At 37.3% G+C, this 12,107-nt stretch overlaps 1 protein-coding gene and 1 pseudogene across 1 annotated transcript in view; one reads left to right on the plus strand and one right to left on the minus strand.

The window, feature by feature from the left end:
* The window catches only part of LOC144975586 (uncharacterized), a 12,732-nt pseudogene extending 12,492 nt beyond the window's left edge, over positions 1-240 (minus strand).
* LOC144974414 (potassium voltage-gated channel subfamily A member 1-like) overlaps positions 1-12,107 on the plus strand; it is a 191,702-nt gene that overhangs the window by 30,545 nt on the left and 149,050 nt on the right. The window lies entirely within an intron of this gene.

Raw genomic sequence — 12,107 nt, forward strand, 5'->3', positions numbered from 1 at the left:
TTATTACAGCTTTATACATCTACAATACGCATAGTCCTGTGTTCATCGCGTAGGTTTAAGCGCTTTGCAACATCAATTTTTCCTGCTGGGCAACTCACAGATTTAACTTGGATGCTTTAAAAACCAACACGTGCCTCAAATCTTTGAAAAGATGTTCAAATATCTACAATACTCCGAATATAAAAGATGTTTACATTCCACAGTCTGTTTCGCTTCATAATCCGTCTTATAACGATACATGATAGTACACTCAATACGATTCAATGCGCCGATATTCTACTTGTATCGACGAGGTTTTCATCAAAATGCTTTAAAATACCGATAATCGATAATGGTATCGAGTGCAGACCAATACTGAAAGGATTTTCCCGATCAAATATTTGCCCAGTCCCAATCCACTTCCGTTACTTTTTAAGAACTTGTAACAGCTCAAACACACACACACCCTCTCCAACTCTCATTCAACTTCTAAGAGATGTCCTTTTTTCTCTTTTGTTTTGATTTTGTTTTTGTTTTGTTTTGTTTTTTTCTCTTTTATTTTTGTTTGTTTGTTTTTTGTTTTGTTTTTGTTTTGTTTTTTAATCTTTATTTGATTTTCAACGTGTCAACATACCATATAATTGTTCTCCTTTGCTTTACCATGTCGAATTATTAGCAACAAACTGCTCCTCGTCGTTAAAATAAAAATGTGACCAAAGTCATCAAAAAGGTACTAAACGTGATTGATTAAATTAAATGTCAAAAAGTGACTTTGACGTTAAAATGACTCCAAATATGAGAGGTTAGTTTTTTGTTACCTTAAGAAACGCTATCTGTTCTCCTTATTAAAACATGATTATTATTTTTTAAACTGCTTCAAATTTGAACGAAATAATTACCAAACACGGAACGTTTCGAGCTCAAACCCCTTCTTCAGCCAGAAAACATAAATACATTTCTTTAAAACCAAACAGACTGCAGAGAAATAGTTGGCATTAAGTAATGTATTTATTTTCTATTGTTTTCGTTGTTGGCTGAAGAAGGGTTATGAGCCCGAAACGTTTGGTATTTTGTTCTTTCTTTTTTAAGTTTCTTTATTCATTTTTGTTTCTTACTTTTACAGACCACAGCTTTTGGCAGCTTAGCATCCCTTTAATAAAACATTATATGAACTTAACCAGAGCTTCATGTTGCTAACTAAACATTTAATTTCCAGCTAATTCCAGTGATATTGTGGTTCGCTTGCGGATCGAAAGGTCCTGAGTTCGAGCCTCGCTAAGCGCATAGTCGAGTGCATGGAAAAAAGCTGTTTACTCACATTCTCTCACCGTACTCAGGTGTAAAATGAGTACATGGCCGTTAATAGCGTTTATCTGTCCGGAAAAAAAATTGTAAAATCGCCTAACAGGCGTCATATCACGTCCTGCATGTTAAATGTTGCTGTTGGCCAGGGACACCGTGTAAAGCGCTTTGAGCACGTTTAGTGGATATTGCGCTATAAAAAGCTCAAGTTTTTTTTTACCGCTGAGTCACGCTGCCCCACCCCCCTTTTAAAAAAAAAATAAAAATGAAATATGAATTTCAAAATAATAAACAGAGACTAAGGCTGTGGTTACTTTGAACGATTTTGGTCTTCGCGAGGTCCCAGGTTTGAGAGATTTTGCCAAGACGACGAGGATCATTTAAGTCGATCGATATTTTAAGGACGAGTTTTCTGGCCAAATTTTTAAACACGAGGTTTTTATTCCAAAGTACGGCAGTTAACTGGTTAACTCTCTCCTTACCAGCCATTTTCATGATGGCTGCCTCTATTCTCATCCCCCCCCTCCCCCCCCCCCCCCCCCCCCCCCCCCCGCCGATTGGATTACCGAAAAAAACGTCGCCGGCTTTCTTGCGATTTGCATTTGATTGATTTTTTTATTGTGCAACTAGTGACAAGAAACTTAACAAATTACTGCATTACAACCTTTGGTTTAAACATACAACAATTGTGGACTACTATTATGAAGACTAGCATCCTAGACTAGGGGGATGAGAATAGTCACTTCGTTTCATGATATTCACATCCAACTAACACAAAATTAGATTTTTTTATCACTCAGACAAAATAGCAGTAGAATTTTTGCCAAACATAATTTCTGTAGCAAAACATGCTCTACAGCACACTGTTCATCATCTTTAATTTGTATGATATATTAAATTGAGGTTTAAATTAAATTGAGCTTTATATAGCGCAATATCCACTAAATGTGCTCAGAGCGCTTTACAAGGGGTCCCTGGTCAACAGCAACATTTAACATGTAGGACTGGAAATGACGCCTGTTAGGCGATATTACAATTGTTCGAACAAAGACAACGCTGTTAACGGCCAGGTACTCATTTTACACCTCAGTACGGTGAGAGAATGTGAGCAAAGAGCCTTTTCCAAGGACTCAACTATGCGCCAAGCGCGAGGCTCAAACCCATGACCTTCCGATCCGAAAGCGAGTGTCATACCACTAGACCACATAGCCGCACATTAAAGATATTTGAATAAGAAAAATGTTGGTTGTATCGTAACGTCGTATGTGACGATTTTCCTATAGTTGGTAAGGAGAGGGTTAAGATGGTTGAAGTCTTCAAGGGAAAATGAAGCACATGATGGTACTAACTTGGTGTAATCCCTATCAATGGATCATTTGGCACGCTATTCTCTCACTTACTTCTTTACAGGCATGGTTTCATTTTACTAAAATGGAACATGACGTAAACTTACATAAGCTATTATTATATTGATATATCACTGCGTGGCATTTTCCCCTCTGAGTGGTATTTCAGTGCTAGGTCAACCTGACCCCATTAGTGGGGTCAGCCCATGGGTGGAACAGGTAGCGGTCAGTAGGAATCTGTGATGCCGCTGATGGTAATTAATTGTTGCAATATTTTATGGTATTGCTCAGTTGCTAACACAAATATGAAAATTGTTCCCTCACCACAAGCAAAGCAAAGGTTTCTTTCATCATATGCCATGGTTGATAATAATTTATCCTCTTAAGGCTGCTCATAAGAGAGGTGTCAATTTAGTGGTTTTTGAGCTATCAATGAAATTAATTTGTTGTAATTTGCATATCAATAATTTAATTCCCAGCGGCAGAAAATGATTGAAACAAGCATCATTATAAAGTAAAAATAATGATCTTGACACATGCCAAGTTTTGTTGTCCGGGCAGTAAAACCTTAAAAGATATGAATTTTTTATTGTAAATTTCTTATTTGGCATGACTTGGTGAGATCCTTATTTTCTCTCCCATAGTACTCCATGCCATGAATTATGTCCAAATATCAGTTTAGGAATAAAATATAAACCATTAGACGAAAATAATATTAATATTATTTTTTAAGCATTTAACTGATTTAAATATTATGAGTTTTGGGCACATTTGAAAGTCAACTTTTTAATGGCTTGATAACTTTTTTCTATACTTAAATCCCTTACGATTCAAGTCAAAATTATATTTTTTTTATGACTGTTAGACATTATAGTTTGAAGATGTATACGGTACTGCTTTTGTGTGGTTGTCTCAGGGAATGCCGACTTTATAGTGTCATATAGGTGTCAATGTTTAGGGTATTCTTGCATGTTGAATAAGTAATATAATGTAAGTTCAAGTTCTCCTTTTATGCACAAGTGAATGTGTTAACTTTTTATAGACTGAAGCGTCCAGATATATATGGCAGTGATTTCCCAAAAATTAAATGATCTTGCTGTGGTATGCCTGTGGTGTTATACTGATTTGACTCTGGTTGTTATTCAATTGTTTTATCTCTAAATTTGACTGACTGGAGTTCATTGGTATATCAGATGACTTTATAAGACAATGACTAAATGTGTATTCTTGGAGGAAAGGAGATGATTCTATATAAACTATATGGACAGTGTGTTCGTTTTGAATGTAGTTGGTCAATAAGGAGAAAAAGGTTACTACTTGGAATAAACTATATGCCCTCATACTTTTGAATCCTCTTTTGTCCACATACTATGTCCGTCTGTTTGAGCAAATCATTTAATTTAACAGTACCAGTGCTTAGTGTTAGTTGTAATTGATGATTGATACTGCAATATTTGTAGCATGTCCAGTAACCTTGTTGGGTGATTGATTTTTTCTTGTAAAGAATCATACTTTATAGGCAGATTGATAGTAAATTGAGATATTGACATCATACACAATATTAGTTTTTAGTCTTTACTGGTCAATAAAATATTATCTTTATGAGTTATTTTACCACAATCATATCAATTTACTGTTATGATCAACACAACTGTTTGAGAGGAACGGAATTGGTAAAAACAATATACAGAACTTACAAAACCATGAATAAATCAAGAAAATCAACTGCCAATATGATAATATTGCACAGGAACATAGATGCATATATGTACTTTTGATATTTATTAAAATTCTTGAGATACTGCCGCTGAGTTTTGAATAACAAATTTTTTATTTAAGTGCACCATAATTTACAAGCACTTAAAATTAGATCAACAATTTGTGATATTCAAAGAAAACTATTAACCACAAGAATGTCAAATTTTCACTGATGTTTAGAAAGACAACTGATTTTTCAAATCAAAATAATGAAGTGAAAGAGTCTGTTATTGTTTTCCCGCTATACAGACATATTATAAGACCATAAATATCCATAATTGCCCCCATTGGACACGGCACTGCTTGATACCAGTTGAACTCCAATGACCTCATGCAGGTAGCGAGCAGGGAGTTCCAACTGAAAAAGCGCTGATTCGACGCAGTGATATATATATGATATATTTTACCGATAGGTAAAATCCTCTTTTTTTTATACATTAAAAAGTTGTAGGTCAGCATCCACTTAATGTTGTCACGAGGAAAAGAAAGTAGAACGGATTAACATTACAAAGTTGCCTCTGAAAACAACTTTATAAAATCATTAATTTTTAATAAACGATATTTAGATTTTAAAAAATAAAGACGTTTAAAATCCTCCATTAAAACATTGTTTTTAATTCGAGTTTTTGAGATTTCCATCTCTTCTGCCACGCCCTTTTGCGTCGCTTTGCTTTTAACCTGATCATTTTTAAGATTTAAAAAACGCACTCTCATTGATTTCCTCATAATATAAGGTTTTAGCGACGCGCGAATCACACACAGTATAACAGCATGATAACTATACCAATAAAAATAACACTTCTTCTAATTTCCACGTTAAAGTCAACACTATACAATTCAACGTATAAACACTAAAGCTAGGATCAATGAAACCATTATACGTATGAATGTCCGAATGGTCAAATTATGTGATTTTAAAAGAAACACAGATTTAATTTCAGGCGCACCGCAGAGGATCGTGATTCGTGGAGACAGCTGACCGGCAACATGCTCAAGACCACAAGTCACGATGGATGATGATGATGTCTGAATAATAATAATAAGATAATAATAATAATAATAATAATAATAATAATAATAATAATAATAATAATAATAATAATAATGATGATGATGATGATAATAATAATAATAATAATAATAATAATAATAATAATAATAATAATAATAATTATAATAATAATAATAATAATAATAATAATAACTAAACCAATAAAAATAACACTTCTATTTTCCACGTTAAAGTCAACACTATACAATTTTTCAACGTATAAACACTAAAGCCGAGATCAATGAAACCATTTTACGTATATATGTCTGAATAATGGATTCCGGATCTTGTGATGGCTTGAAGCTGCGGGTGAGCTCAAAGAACTTCAAACGAAGACAAGTTGAATAGGGCTTCGAATTCTCGATCATGGCTTGTAAACACTTTATTTTATTCCGTCTTAAAGATTTAAGAAAATTACATTATTTATTTTAAAGAATTCACGAAGCTAACATTGAAAATGTTGCTGCTTGAAAATCGAAGAATTTAATAATAATAAAAAAATTAATGGAAGCTTCAATTTATTAAACGCAAACAAATATTGTGGACGTTTCAGGTTTCCCCTTCATCAAAAAACGTGATGAAGGAAGCATCAAGGACGAATGAGAGATCTTACAGATCATGGGATGAATAAATGAATGAATGAATGAATGAATGAATGAATGAATGAATGAATACTATTTCCTGCTCCGTCAATGTTTTTGTTTATTCGTGTTAACAACGCCACTACCACATTATCTCATTCGTCTGTAGTGTTTCGTTCATCCTGCTTTGTTGATAAAGGGGAAACCCGAAACGTTCATTTTATCTGTTTTCGTATATTAAATTGAAGCTTACAATCAATTTCACATTGTTATTTATAGATGTATGCCTTACACGTTCGTAGCAAAAAGAATTGGTATTCTTTAGATTCTTGTGGCAATTAGAGGCCTTGCATCCGTTTGTAAAGAAGAGAGAAAGAGAGAGAGAGAGAAAGAGAGATAGAGAGAAAGAGAGAGATAAAGAGAGAGAGAGGGGGGAGAGAGAGAGAGAGAGAGAGAGAGAGAGAGAGAGAGTTTGTGTTCGTGTTAGTAATAATAGAGTGGAAATATGACAAAAATGAGTCGAAAGGTCAATGGTATTTGACTTATCAACAAAACGGCATTAATTTGATCTGGAGAGGTACTCAACGGAAGAGGACAATTTCTCTCTTAGTAGGGGCAAACAACTCTCGGCCACTTTTCTGAATTTGTTTCGGAAATTGACTATAACCATTATATTATTATATGAGTTTTGTTTTGGGGAGGAAGTGGAAAACAATAAGAATGTCATTCAAAGCAGATTGGGACCCTGGGGCGCCTTCATTGCCGGCATGAGTTATGGTTGTTAGTCACGAGACAGGGTTTACTATAGAATACCAGTCGGAAGTGCTTGTTCCTTAAAAATCTACGAGATATCTCTACTTAACTGTATTAACTTATTCATCTTAACAACGCCACGACCACATTATCTCATTCGTCTGTAGTGTTTCATTCGTCCTGTTTTGTTGATAAAGGGGAAACCCGAAACGTCCATTTTATCTGTTTTCGTATATTATTAAATTGAAGCTTACATTCAATTTCACATTGTTATTTATTACTACTTAACTGTCTTACTCTGGAAAGACGCGTGATTAAAATTTAGGCTAGAAAAATCGTCCTTTAAATATCGATCGATTAAATCACCCTCATTTTGACAAAAACTCTCAAACCTGGGACCTCGGAGGTCGATGCGAGGACGAGTTTCCTGGCCAAATATTTTTTTTACAGAGTACGGCAATGAACTGGTTAAACTCGTAAAACAATAGTTGTTGCTTTTGTCAGTCAGAATACGAGAGACATCAATAGGGAATGAGATTAGCGGAAGAGTGGCGTCCCTTGATTGGACGTCACCCATAGTCTGTGACGTCACGGCGGAAAAGTTATTAAAGAGAGAACGTCATGTTGGTTGTGCTGGACAACAGCAACATTTAACATGTAGGACGGGACATGACGCCTGCTAGGCGATATTACAATTTTTCGGACAAAGACAACGCTGTTAACGAACAGGTACTCATTTTACACCTGAGTACGGTGAGAGAATGTGAGTAAAGAGACTTTTCCAAGGACTCAACTATGCGCCGAGCGATGCTCGAACCCAGGACCTCCCGATCCGAAAGCGAGTGCCATACCACAAGACCACAAAGACGCAAAAAGAGGTAGATTACGTAATGAGGTGTTCAATTTTTTGTTGAAAAACCACAAATTCAACAACAGTATGTCCTTTCTTGTTTTTGTTTTTAAGGGGTGAGGGGGGAGGGGGATCAGATTTGTGCGAGAGGGAATATAATCTTTAATTCGACAAAACCACAGCTCAAGATGGACTCCCTATGGGTCACAGCGGTCAGAAATCTCCATTGAAGTAGAAGGGATATGTGGAAGAAGGGGAAATAACTCTTGACTTGGGTTTTTTGGGGAATTCCCTATTATTATGAGTCAGACATGACATGTGGAAAGCGATAGTAATTTTGTTTAAGACAAAAAAAGAGCATTTATATCGCGCAATATCCACTAAACGTGCTCAAAGCGATTTATAAGGGGCCCCTGACCAACAACAACATGTAACGTGTAGAACGAGACATAATGCCTGTTAGGCGATATTACATTTTTTTTTTCCGACAGAGACAACGCTGTTAACGACTATGTACTCATTTTACACCCGAGTACGGTGATAGAATGTGAGTAAAGAGCCTTTTCTAAGGACTCAATTATGCGCCGAACGAAGCTCGACCCAAGATCTTCCGATCCGAAAGCGAGTGGCATACCACTGGACCACATAACCGCACGATCGAAAGCTATAGTAATTTTGTTTAAGACAACCAGAGGGATGCTGGACCGTCTTCTGAAATATATCGGAGCAAGTCACAATATTTCTCGTTTAAGTTACCCTCCCCTTACCAACTATAGATAGTTCGAAGATAACGTCACTCGAGTCTTTGTTATTGTTTTTTTGCCATCCGCGTTTATGAGTAATGCTCACTGAACTGTATTAACCCGACTATAAACGTACATGGATACACACAGTTTTGTGTGTTGGTCCGTTATACTTCCGGATGGCAATGTTATGAGCTTCTAAGCCAAGCGCATACTATCTATAGGAAAATCGTCGCATTCGTTATATATATACATATAAAATGGCTCAGTTTAATTCATTTTTTTACAGTTTGCCTTCCCCTCGGTATCTTCAGTAAAATGGGAGTTAATAACCTTACCCAATGAAAAACAAACAAACAAAATATTTGGGGGGGGGGTTTAAATGATTATTTAAGGACAGTGAAAAATACTTTTAAAAGCAGTTGGGATATTCTAGATATAAAATAAGGGAATTTATGATAGAAGATTTTGATAGAAAATGAGCATCGATATTGAGAGATCAAAAATTACTATGATTACGTAGTATCAGGCTTCACCCCCCCCCCCCCCCCCCTCTCTCTCTCTCCCCTCTCTCTCTCTCTCTCTCTCTCTCTTTCTTTCTTTCTTTCTCTCTCTCTCTCTCTCTCTCTTCTCTCTCTCTCTCTCTCTCTCTCTCTCTCTCTCTCTCTCTCTCTCTCTCTCTCTCTCTCTCGTTCCTCAAATCTTCCACTCTCTACCCATCCCTCTAATCGGTGCTGCTGTGTTGTGTGTACCTCGATTTAGACCACAATGCTACTCTACCGGAAATGAGAGTCGCAGTCGCAGACTCAGCAATTCATCAATTTTGGCGTTGACGTCATAGCTAAGACTAAGAAAATACGAGTTGTCATGCTTAGAAGACGTGGGGGGGGGGGGAGGCTATGTGGTCAAGTGGTATGAATCTCACCTTCGGATTGGAAGGTCTCGTGTTCGAGACCCGGCCGCTCTGAGAGGAGCATGGTTTAGTCCTTGGGGAAAAAAACTCTTTACTCACATCCTCTCACAGTAATAGCGTAGTCTCTGTCGGGGGAAAAAATGCAATATCGCCTAAGAGGCGACATGTCTTGACCTTCATGTTAAATGTTGCCATTGGCTAGAGATCCTTAGTGAAGCGCTTTGAGCACGCTTTATGGATATAATGATTATAAATGCTATAGCTTTCTTGGGTGGGGGGTGGGGGGGGGGGTGTTGACTACGGGGCGGGGAGATTTTGTTGGGAGTTTTTTATGTGTGTATTATTTGATTGTTGTATAGAGGTCTATTTATTTTCTATGCTTTGTTTGTTTTGTTGGGTTGTTTTTTGTTTTTTTGGTGGGGTTTTTATTTGTTTTTGTTTTTTTTTGGTGTTTTGGGAGTCATTTTTGTTTTGTTTGTTTTTTGTTTTGTTTTTGTTTGTTTTGTTTTTGGTTTTATTTTGTTTTGTTTTCTTTTCTTTTTTCGTTCTTTGGGGTTTTTTGTTATATGTAAATCCAGGACTGATTGCTAAGGTAGTATATTACGTTATCTCTAGTAACTTTAGATAAGAACGAACCCAAAAATTGAATTTGTGAACTAGATTATATCTTTTTGTTGATTTGTTGAGAAAATAGGTGAATCTAGTTTCTTAAAATGAAAAATAAAAATTCTCATACTTCTTATATTTCCACTTTAGAATCTTTACTTTGTACTTTGTTCACATCGAAAAAAATAAAAAATGAGCTTTTGTATAGCGCAATATCCAATAAACGTGCTCAAAGCGCTTTACAAGGGGTCCCTAGCCAACAACAACATTATTTAAATTGTAGGACGAAACATGACGCCTATTAGGCGATATTACAAAAACAATTTTCGGACAGATACAACGCCATTAACGCTAGGTACTCATTTTACACCTCAGTACGATGAGAGATATGTGAGTAAAGAGCCTTCTCCAAGGACTCAACTATGCGCCGAGAGCCTGTCTCGAACCGTAGCCATCGTTAACATAAAGCCTGTCACTAGAACCGTCGAGGACTTGCAGTTTGACGTCATTTTTACGGTTTGTGCACCGCCTAGTGAGTTGTCGTTAGTAGAAATCAAGGAAACAAATGATCCCATTGGTTGAATTATTGAATACAGCTCACAATACGATTCAATAGACTGATGTCACGCCGCCCGGCAACGGCGGCCATCTTGGTTCTAAACAAAGAAAATCATTACTTTTTATTTTTCATGCTGGCTAGAAGTTTTCATATGCTTTGTGATCAGAATGTGTAAAAGTCAAAACATGATCAAATGTATGTGTTTTTTTCCCCCTCTGGATACCCTTTTATGCTCGCCGGAGAAATATTTCGTAAGGGCGTCCACCATTGTTCCGATAGTTTAGAGCCAGTGTTATTAAGTTACCATGCGTCATTAGGAAGGAATTGACGCTACGACTATTGAATCATATTTGTTTTCTTTTGTTGCCAAAGACTTGTCTTTTGACGTCATTTGTTGTCAGTGTCAGGCTGTAAGTTAACGATGCGCGAACCCAGGACCTTCCGATCCGAAAAAAATACACCGTTTGGAAACGACGGGTTAGACTTCAATGAAATTTTCATTCCGATCCAACCGTGGCCTTCAGTGATATCTGGCCGGTTACGATCAAAACTAGTGCCGCGCTGAAGACCGGTCTGGACCGCGGTCCCACGGTCTTTTAGCTGTGAACCGAAGACCGGTCCCATAGGGGAAGATCGGCGGCGGTCCTCACTTCTTATCACCTTTCAACTAGTGCGGGGCGGTCCTTGCAAGGACCACGGTCCTACGGTCTCGCGCCATAGCCTACTACTTCCCCAGCGATTCGTTGCTTTGGTTGCCTATCTTCCACCAATCACCACCCATCCCACTTAATTAATCGCACCCACCCCCCTTTGCCATACACTAAACGACACAGACGACCATACAGGCAGACGACCACCAACCTCCACTCCGCAAACCGCCCTTTCGTGTGTGAGATGGGGGGAACAGGAGGCGCACGCCATGGACGATTCCATTATACGGGGTAAATTTCAAAATTTACTACACCATAATGATCGCAATGACAATGATCTATGGTGAAGGCATGACCCCTCTTCTCTAATGGGTTATTGTTTGAAATGTATGTGACTACTAAAGATGTGTGTGTTTGTGTGTGTGTGTGTGTGTGTGTGTGTCGAACCTAGCAAGTAGCAAATCCGATTTTTTGTTTTCTTTTGTCCATCTCTTGTCACCACTCCTTTCTATCGCAGTGTTGTCATTTAAAATAATACAATAATATTAAAATTTCGTTTGGTGTTTTTACTAATCATATAATATGAGTTTCATTAGTTTCTTCCTTCCAAAAAACCCAGTTATAACGTCTGAATTTTAAAAAAGTCCAATAGAATATTTGGGGACCCCGATAGCTCAGTTGATAGAGCACTCTCTTTATATGCAAAGGGCCAGAGATCGATCCCGGGTGCAGTCGATTTTTTTCTGAATCCCTGTCTACTCAGCAATGAATGGGTAGCTGAGTTTGTTAGATCTGGCGAAAAGTCACCATCGACCCTCTTATTACCTCATCCCCCCTCTTATTATAACTTCACGTCTCTCTCTTACTCTTCAATGCTCGCTGCCCTCTAATGTGTGTGTGGGGGGGGGGGGGGTAGGAGTTGCGTGTGTGTATCAACGCCACGAACAACTCGATCAACGCCTTGGCGATGCCATTATCTCCGTTAATGGGGATAAATTTCAAATTTTATTAAATTA

This window comes from Berghia stephanieae, chromosome 6 (genome assembly GCF_034508935.2).
Source record: "Berghia stephanieae isolate SIO BIC M18660-M18661 chromosome 6, UCSD_Bste_1.3, whole genome shotgun sequence".
Classification (NCBI taxonomy): domain Eukaryota; kingdom Metazoa; phylum Mollusca; class Gastropoda; order Nudibranchia; family Aeolidiidae; genus Berghia; species Berghia stephanieae.